This window comes from Dipodomys spectabilis, unplaced genomic scaffold (assembly GCF_019054845.1).
Source record: "Dipodomys spectabilis isolate Male_0828 unplaced genomic scaffold, ASM1905484v1 ptg000197l, whole genome shotgun sequence".
NCBI classification, from domain to species: domain Eukaryota; kingdom Metazoa; phylum Chordata; class Mammalia; order Rodentia; family Heteromyidae; genus Dipodomys; species Dipodomys spectabilis.
This window is the reverse complement of record NW_024870874.1, coordinates 18747444-18757597: the sequence shown is the minus strand read 5'-3', so window position 1 is coordinate 18757597 and position 10154 is coordinate 18747444. Positions and strand designations below refer to the sequence as shown.

Genomic DNA, 10154 nt, shown 5'->3' with positions numbered 1-10154 from the left:
GCAGGGCACTGGTATTAGGATATGCAAGAAGTGACATCTTTGTCTAGGGAGAGGACAGGAGAAACCGAGAAAGACCTGAAAACAGAAAGCATTTCAAAGGAAGAACTGATGGTTTCAATGAGTTCTTAAATACATAGTATGAAATAACAGCAAAAGAGCCAAGATTTAATGCAAAATGGTGAGCTATAGAATTGCTGCTGAAAAAAATCCTAAGGAGGTCTGCAAGGATGTTCGTGTTATATGCACGAGGCCCTAGGTTCAAATCTCACATTGCGTTAAAATAGATTCAAGAGCTTTTGTTTGGTTAAGAAAATGAAAATAATAAATTGAACAGATCTAGGTGATGTTTAGAAATCTTACATGGAAGGAATCCAGGTAGATCATCAAATCTAGCTCTAGCTTCAGATTACTATCTATGTATTTTATCGTGCAACCTAAACACAGAGAGCTGCTTAGTGAAGAGAGACTAGAAATCTACTTCATCACACACAAAAAGTAGTGAGAAAACCGCTAAAGAAAGTAGAAAAACTGTACCAGGAACTAAGAGCAAATATTCACACTTTGGGAATTACTTACAACTAAGAGAAGGTGCATACAGAGAGGAAGGGTACAGAATGGATTTAAAAGGCAGAGCAGACACCAGTGTGGCTCCTGCCTCAGCCTATCTCCTCAGGAGGCTGAGAACTGAGGATCATGGTTTGAAGCTAGCCGGGGAAGAAAAGCCATATGGCTCTTATATCTACCTACCAAAAAAGCTAGGAGTGCAGGTGTGGTTCAAATGGTAGAGTGCTAGCCTTGAGTGAAAACACTAAGGGATAGCACCCAGGCCCTGAGTTCAAGCCCCAGTACTGGCTAAATAGATAAATTAATAGAGAAAGAGTAATTTGGAATAAATTCCATGGATGGCAAACATTCCTCGGTTTTTCAAAATTTCAAATTACTCTTTTACTACCAGGACCTTAACCCAGAATTTACCTGCTTTGGCAGTCTCTCTCTTTTCTTACAATGTCACTGAGATGTTGAAATCAGAAAAACTTGTACCAAACATATAATGAAGGGTGATGTGTATGGAGGCATTAGGACTTACTTCCCAATTTGCATTTTGCTTTCATGTAACACTTGCTTTGTTGGGTTTCATATCTGGTGTCTGGGAGTTAAATCTTCAACCAGTTTTTCAATTAATGTCACCAACCCTATAAAAGTGATCTTACCATTAGGAATTGTGATGTCAAGGCAGCTGGTGGGGGATGGGGGCTGTGATCGTACAAAGTATGTATAAACACTATGCCACTGTATTTTTGATAGTTATTTCCTGATAAGCAATGGGAAATGCGATAGAAAATTTAAATATATGGAAAAGTAAATCTTAATTCTTTGACCACCTATCAAATTCTCCTCCTTGGAAGCAGCTGCTATTTCCAGTTATATATTTTTTTCAGATATATTTTATGCATATGTCAGCATGTAGGTGCTATATGTTTTTAAATTAACTTGTATAAATCATGAGCTTATACAGAATAAATAAGCATCCTTGACTGACATCCATAAACTCTTACTTTTGAAGATATTTTATACCAAGGTTTCTCCACTTTCAATTACCTTTAACCAACCATTATTTTTAGAACGTATCTGTTTGGAGCTCTTGAAGGGGACTCAAACCAGAAAACTGAGACTTGGCAAGTGGTAGAGTATTACCTTGAGTAAAAATCCTTAGGGATAGTGCTCAAGCCCTGAGTTTAAGCCCCAAGACAGGCACCAAAAAAGAAGAGGAACAAAAGCATGTGTGTAGTAGAGGAATGTACAAGTTGGGAGACACAGGAGGGAGTTTGGCCGGCGCTGCTGTTGCTGGCATCTGTGTGATGGAGTCCCCTGTTCCACTCAGATGTCACCCTTTGCTGGGCAGCTGGGCCTCCTTTCCGCTCCTCAATCCTGCTCTTGCCTCTAGCTCTTTTCTCCTAAGCCAGCTCCCTCCAAGATTCCTGTCACTGTCATGTGACTCATCTAACCTTTAAGATTTCCCACCCAATAAACCATTTCCTTCCACTCCTCCCTATCTTCACAGCCTCATTTAAAAATACCCTGCACCGTGGACTTTGCGTGTGAGCCAAGAGCTCTGCGTTACTCTCAACCCCACTCCCTCTGCACGGGCCACGCCCTCCTCCCTGTGCTACTTGGTCATTCTTGAAATGACTTGAAAGCTCACCCTTTTACGCATGCTCTGCTCTGGCTGCCCCAACTCCTCATAGGCCTTTTTGGGAATTTCTTCAGTATATCCTTACCGGAAGTGTTCTGGCTTTTTAATCTGTTTGTGTAAAATTCCCATGTCTTAAAAAAAAAAAAAAAGACATTCATTAGTGATATCACTGCCTCTGGCTCCAGCTTTTCTTGCCTTCACTTCTCTGTCTGGAATGTCTGTCTACCCCATCCTTCACTGCCCAAGCCCTTTCCTGTTCCTTCAGACTGGACTGTTAATTCCATCTTATCTGAAGACTCTGCCCAGTCATCTCTAGCCAGATTTAATCCTTTCCCTGTTATATTTTGCCATTGCCAGATGAACTGCATTAAGGCCATTCATTAAGCCAGTCGGTGTTCCTCCCCATCTCCCACATTCCTAGTCTAAGTGGAGGATATTGAACTGACCTGATCTACTGCCCTCTTGCTTTGCTGTCTGCTTTCTCCTTGATCACTTCCCTGCTATCTGGCTTCTGGCTTCTGGCGCTATGTAGAAGTTTCTTTCTCCAGATTCTAGGGGCCACATTCTGTGGCCTGTTATCAGTCTCATTCCTTTTGCCTTTGGTCTTACCAGCCTTGTGATGCTGCATTACACTGCTGCTTTCCTCCATGCTTCAATCTCTGGGGGCACCATCTCCCTTCCTTGTCAGTCCCATGCGAGCTGTTCCTCAGGGCTCAACTGTCCTTCCTGCCCTCAGTCCCCACACTCCCCTCACATCTTGCCAGAGATTTCATGAGGGACAGGGAGGTACAGCTCTGCCCTCAGGCTGAGCTCCCACTACACACTAGATTCTTGGGGGCAGGCGGAGGAGGGGATCACTTTGGCTTCTTGACATTACTCAGGTGCCCTAATTCTTCAAATCTCACAGCCTGAGCCACTGTGTGCTCCTTCGGCCCTTCCTTTTCTCTGTTTCCATGGCCTGTCAATTACCACTCTTTGCATTCTTGCTTGCCAGTACCTCTATTCTTCCTGGCTAGTCCTCTTATTGACCTGTTTTCATCTTTATGGGTAGGTGCTGAACCTCTAGCCACCTAGCCAGGGGATCTCACTTCCATATATCTGATTCATTCATGCTATGAACTTTTCTAATACACCACCTTTATAACTTCAGTGACTTGCTATCACCTGTAGTCTGGAACTGGGTCTTCGTTTCATATTTCCCATTCCCCAGCCCTAAGCATCTCAGTACCACCCAGGAGCCCTGACCTTGTAGAACTTGCCGGAGCCTGGATGTCGGCTTGCACTGGCCCTGGAAAACGCCCCCCTGGCACCTTACAGCCCTATCTTTCATTTGGAGATTTTTGTAAATTCCATCTCTTCTCTTCCAGGAACTCCACTGGCTACTCCTAACGACTTGTGATCACTGCCACTCTCTACGAACAGTTGTACCACTTGGCTAATGTGTATCTTTCTCCTTCCATAAATGTTAAGCTTCTGGCAGGGAGATGAATGCAGTATCCTCCCCCTGTGTTGCTATGTGTCTGTGATGCTCGTGTGGCATTCTCTCTGCCTGGCAGCCCTGTATCTATGGGGGATGTCCTTTGGATCGCAGCACCCAAATGTTCTCCCTTTTGGGCACTCAGAAGAGATGGGAGGCAGACAGAAGGTTTAATTCTGCCCGTCATTTCAACGTCTGCTTCCTCTGCTCCTAACTTTTTGAATACTCTGACACATAAAGGGCAAATCTATATGGATAATTCCTTTCCTTCCTTGTCACTAAAACACATGCATTACAATTCTTTCAGCTAAGGGAGCCATACATGTGCCCTTCCAATATATAGTTCTCTGGGATTTGGATCTTGCTCCTAAAATGCAGAAGAAAGTACCACCTAAAGTAAAGAAACACACTGTCTACAGACTTAAATTTTGATCTTAATGTAGTATTTTGAAGTGTGTCACAGTCCTCATTGAGATATGTGACATTTTTAATTTTTTTACATGAAGTTGTTAATAACTTATCTTCATATTAAATTTAATGTGGTCATAGCAGGAAAGCCATTGAGATACTGGGTGACCCAAATGGAATTCACCAACCTCCCCCATCCCCAAGTCTCTCCTCAACTGAGAAGAAGCATTACAAAAGTATCTCAAAGGGTTATTCTTTTTGCAAACTTCTACTAAGCACCTAAAACTTCTAAGCACCTAAAAGAAGAAGTTTAAATGCCCGTATTGAACTGAGTGACACACAGGAAGTAGCCTTTGTGCTGCTCAACAGGAAGGGTCTGCAGATCTGTTATTATAACAGATTCTGCCGGTAAAGATGATACCTGAAGGCATATGAAGTAAATTCTCCAAATATGGGAAGATTCTTGGCTGTGGTGGAGGGGTGGTGGCTGGGATTCGGTGATTTTCTCAGAAAGCATTAGGTTCATTGCAAGGATCCATTGTTAGATAGAGTGGTAGATTGCCAGGATGAATGCCCTGACCTGGCCATACTGATGATGCCCTATTTCTGCTTCTTCCTCTTCTAGACTTGAGGACTTTCTTTAGGAAGAATGAATGATAGAGGAAGTAATGCCTCCAAGAAATTGAAATTCAGTCTAGCTTTGAAAACAAGCATCCCAGTTTTCATGAGTCTCCTGGTCTAGAACAACTTGCAGCTTCTTCTTCCCTTGGTCCTTCTCAGTGAATTATTGATCCTGCTCAGCCAGTCCCCCCTCCATCCCCCCCCTCTCTCCCCACCTCCATGACATCTCCTCCAGGATTTATCGGCAAATTATTTGCTTCCCACAATCATTCTACCTTTTTTGAGCTCCTCCTAACTCTGCCTCTACATCAGGACAATAATCCAGAACCAAGTTGTCTAGTTTTCTCCTTCTTGGCAACACCAGTGTAGTGCAGTAGAGTGGTTATAAAAGACATCCTATGAGGGACCATTGGCATCAACTGGCAATTACTGCCAGAGCCCTCTTCCTAAAGCTCAATAACTGGAAGGTCTCATCATGATTACTTTGGTGGATGTACAAGCTGACCTAAGGCCTCTAATCGTTTTCATGTGGATTCTTGAGGTGACTGAAAACTTAAGCTCCTACCACATTCAGCCCCTCCCACCTCTCCAGGCCAAGCCTGTGTTAGATGTCATGAGCACAAGCACTGAACATTTCTCTGAGGGAAAGCAAAGGCATTCAGAATGTATATACTTGCAAGGTTATGAATATATTCATAGCTCAAGTCTCAGAATCTCTATAGTCTAGGTCCACTGGACATAGCTTCCTGATGGCTAGGAAGTTAAAGGGACTCTTAAGCCCAATCTTCACTTCCTTTTCACTGGTGGTGAGTTTCTTATCTGGAATACAATTTTGTTGACATCCCAAACCAAATCTCTGTTTCATCCTCCTGTTTATTGTCCTCTTGATCTCAAGGTAAGGCTTATGTACACCTCTGCCCCACCCCTCCCCAGACCACAGACCACAAGCTGCTGCTGGCAAGGATCACATCTGTTCCACACCTGTCCCTGCAGATGACATAAATGCTTAATCATTATCCAAGGCTTAGTCATATTTGGTAAAGTGAATGAACCAACCAGCCAACTCTCATATTTTGAACGAACTTTATGAACATCCCAGAGTAGCAGCATGGGAGAATAGAAATAACTCACATATCCTAGAGATTAAAATAACTTTGAATTTGTGCTAACAAAGGGTCCAATGTATTATATAGCCTCGTGTATCTAAAGAAATGAAACCTAAAGTGGTACATGGTGTATGCCTCTGATTAATAGTTTCTTAAGTTGTCCAACCAGTTACTTTACAAAGTCAGGTGAGTGGAAATGTCTTGCTTTTCTTAACAATAACAAAAATGCTAGTCTTAATCGTGATTATTGAGATACTCAAATGGGAACAATTCAAGTGTATAAAGTTTGGGTTTCACTCACTCATTGGTGAATTCTGGCAAATGCAACTTGGGGCTCTAACATCCACATTTCACTGTTGCCAATTTGTGAAAAGCCATGGAGACTACTGCTCCAAATATTCCCGTACTTATAACCAAGCCGCTCCTCTAGACTGATTTTGCAGTTCCTACTATGTGCTTTTTCCCACCTGGTGTACTCTATGCAAACAGCCGCTGCTGTTTCTTGACGCTGTTGTTAACTCATTAGTGCTTGCTTTTATTACAGACTTATTGCCTGATATTGTTTATTATCTATTAACAAGGATAGCTTATATCTCTAAGAAAAGTCTTCTCACTGAGACTGTACAGTACAATATGGTAGGGGTAGAAAGTTACCTCATCCCTCTGTATCCCTCCCCCCCAAAGTCTTGGTTCCAGGACCCTGCAAAGATATCACACCCCTAAATCTTCACATCCTTTAGTAAAATGTTTTGATATTTGCATATAATGTATACATATCCTTCCATATACTCTAACTCATCCCAGATTGCTTATAATACTGAATACAATGTACATGGTATATAAATAGTAGATGTAGTAGTCCAAACTACTTGTTTCCTTGCTTAGTCCATACACACAGAGGGCAGGCTATATTCTGTAGCACTTCTAGCCAGAGCTGTTTCTCCTGCAGCCCCACGGCCAATCTGCTGTTTGAATGGTCTAGCGCACACTTGTTATGGGTGGTAGTCTGTTGTTAGCTTGACTGGTTCATTGAACTAAGTGCTGAGCCAAGCTGTAGTTGGGGGTGGTGTTCCCTTTTCCAGTGCTAGTGGGGGGCTTTTGCCTCTCATTGTGTGGTGATGGTACAAAACACAGCAGTTAGCATCCATCGCGTTAGTAATAGTTGTCTATGAGGAAAACCTGCATCTTAATTTTATTTGTGAAGGAATTATATCATGAAATGTGTGTAGTATACAAATGCAAAAAAGAAAGCAGACACCTTTTGGAGATATTTGGCCTCTGAAGTATGATTATGGAAAGTTGATTACAGCCAAGCTAGAAACATCATTAATGAAATAGTTAGCAGTTGTTAAGAATGTCAGGAAACCTTGAAATTAAGTTGTTTTGCAGATCTTGTTTACATTTTATCTTGCTAACATTACCATACTATACTCTCAGGTAAAATAAAAATGGAAAAAATATTATTAGAAGACAATTCATATACTTTAGATATTTTCTTCCTTTGAGTTCTGTAATCACCTTATAAATGATAAGAAATGGGTGAACTATTAAAACATTTTAAATATTGGCAGTGTGTTTAATAGCTTTCCTTTGGGGTTTTGAAAGAAAGACAGAAATGCCAACTACTAGATTTAACAGCGGATGTACAATTTAGTACAAAATAAAATAAATGCTTTTGAAATTTAAGAATTGAAGAGTTGATCCTGTTTTTACTTTGTTAGATAGGGTTTTATAAGACCACCTGACTTCATGCAGGATTCGTTATTGGACTTTTTTTTGTTTTTTACAGAATTTTCCTTTAATTTTTGGCATTCTCATTGATTCTTTCTCCCTTGCTCCTTCTCTTTCTCCTTTCATCATCAGATCTGTAGAATTCTCACGGAGTACTGACTGGTCCAGATACAGGAAGCAATCTTTTGCTGCGTTACTTGCATTGATAATAAATGGTTTGCACTCTGAGAGCTTTAGGGATATGGCTGCTGGTTGTCATTACCTGACTTTTTTTGCCTTCTGAATGGAGATCTTCTGAGAAAGATCTAGCTCCCTGATTTTCCTTCTCTGAAGTTACCTTATTATTCAAGTTCTTTATATTAGCAAAACTAAAAAGATGCTAAGTAGTTGCGTCAAAGTTGAAAGCTCCAGACACACGTCAAAGATGATTGTAAAACATGAAAGTCAGAGCGGCAGCAGGGAACCCAACAGCTAGCTATAAAACAGATAACCAAGCCACTACAGTCAAGAGTCTGAAAAGGAGAGTTCTTCTAAAGACTGCTCAAATCAGCTTCCATTCTACAAAAAAAAAAAAATGTTTCCATGTACTTTTGACCAGTTAATCCAGACTTCGAGAAGGAAGTAATCAGAAGTGATAACAATAATTTCTGTCCATTATCGGGTGTTTTAAAGCACTGGAGAATTAGAGTCACAACTTCTATCTATCTTGATTCTTTTCTTTTTCCAAAGTTTGCAGAGTAGTTCTGAGAAAAATCTTTAGGAATAATATCTTAGATGCCTTTGAAGTGAATACTTGCATTAAACATTAGCAAAATAAGAATGTTTTACTTGGCTACAGAATACCTACAAAGAGCGCTTCCTTTTGATTTTGATCTTGGACCCTATCTTTGGGGCTCCAGGCCTGCTTTTTGTGTACTGTCATTAACCCCTGACCATAAGCACTGCGGTGGAGGGGGGGAGAGTTACTCTGTAGGCAGGCTGCTAATGCAGGTATAAATGAAGGAAGAGGAAAGGCTAAAGAAAGAAAATGAGTGTACACGGATTGGATTCCATTAAAAGTCCTCAATGATTTCAAGTAGTCACAGACTGGATTTTTTTTCTTGATTTTGATATATGTATGTATTTTAAGCTTGACTGTATCTTACCGGCTCTTCTATGCTGAACTTGTTTTTGGATAATTGTTATATTTTCCTTATTATGACTTAGAGTCCTCCAAATCTACACTTCATCTTGCTCTTTACATTGCCATGCTCCATTTCTTTATTGAATCTTCCTACATACAATGAAATTAAGTTGTTCAAATCTCCTTTGCAACTGAGATTTAATTTTCCTTCTTAGGCAGCTTGAAATTCTTCCTTTTGTTATTTTTACCTAATAATGGCTTCTTCCATCAGCAGGAATGAAAGCAGTCAATAAAAGTCAATTGCTAGGTCTATGATTATACAGAGGGTTTTACCATAATGCATATTGGAAATGTCTTTGAAATTCTTTTCCTGAATGGAAGGTGCCATGGCTTGTGCTTTATGGCCTTCTAAAGTTAGGTACTAATCTCATTTAGCATTTTCCCAAAGTGAAAACAGTGCATTAGAGCAGCATAACAAGGCTTGCAGATCAATACAGAAGCAGAGCTTTACCATTATACATGAAGCCAAGAAAAATGGGCAAAGTCTACTCCAGGAGCTGGGGGACAATGATGCTGACTTTCACTGCTCTTCGCTCCCTCTCTACCATCTAATCGTCAATACAAATGGAAATGTGTATAGAAACCATCTGAGATGATGGCTATGTGTATACACATATCCAGAAAAACTGCCAGACAAGAAACAAAGAGCCCTGGAAGCAAAGTAGTAGTATTGATTTGTGTTGATAAAAGTAAATTTTGACACATCCTAATCATGAATAACTCATAGATTTTTTTTTCACGTGCATGACAAATATCTCAGCTAAAGGTAAATGCTTATATTCAACTTATATTATCTCTATCTAAGGAGTCCAAGTTATTAGCTGACTTATCCCATTGCAAATAGTCTTTTGGAGGAAAAAAAAAGTATATGCATGGTTACCACCTTCTGGTGTGCAGTGTGTGTGTGTGTGTGTGTGTGTGTGTGTGTGTGTGTGTGTGTGTGTGCGCGCGTGTGTGTGTGTGTGTGATCCCTTGTGTGTGTGTGTGTGTGATCCCTTGTGTGTGTGTGTGTGTGTGTGTGTGTGATCCCTTGTGTGTGTGTGTGTGTGTGATCCCTTGTGTGTGTGTGTGTGTGTGTGATCCCTTGTGTGTGTGTGTGTGTGTGTGTGCAGTGTGTGTGTGTGATCCCTTGTGTGTGTGTGTGTGTGTGTGTGATCCCTTGTGTGTGTGTGTGTGTGTGTGTGTGTGTGATCCCTTGTGTGTGTGTGTGTGTGTGTGTGTGTGTGTGTGTGTGTGTGTGTGTGTGTGTGTTACTTGGGAGGAGATATGTATCTATCTGGTCAGTGTTCTTCTGGTCTTCCCTCTGCTTTTGGAGAAGCGATTCCTTTCAGCACAGAGATAGAATGTAGTTCTGCTTTCCACTGACCTGATGCTTATTCATGTTTTCTTTGATATTTATCCAGATGTGAGTCCTCCTGTAATCAGTCAGTCAGC

At 41.0% G+C, this 10154-nt stretch overlaps 1 protein-coding gene across 2 annotated transcripts in view; it reads left to right on the top strand.

Moving 5' to 3' along the window:
- Chchd3 (coiled-coil-helix-coiled-coil-helix domain containing 3) overlaps nucleotides 1-10154 on the top strand; it is a 264171-nt gene that overhangs the window by 240463 nt on the left and 13554 nt on the right. The gene's annotated exons all lie outside the window — the stretch shown is intronic.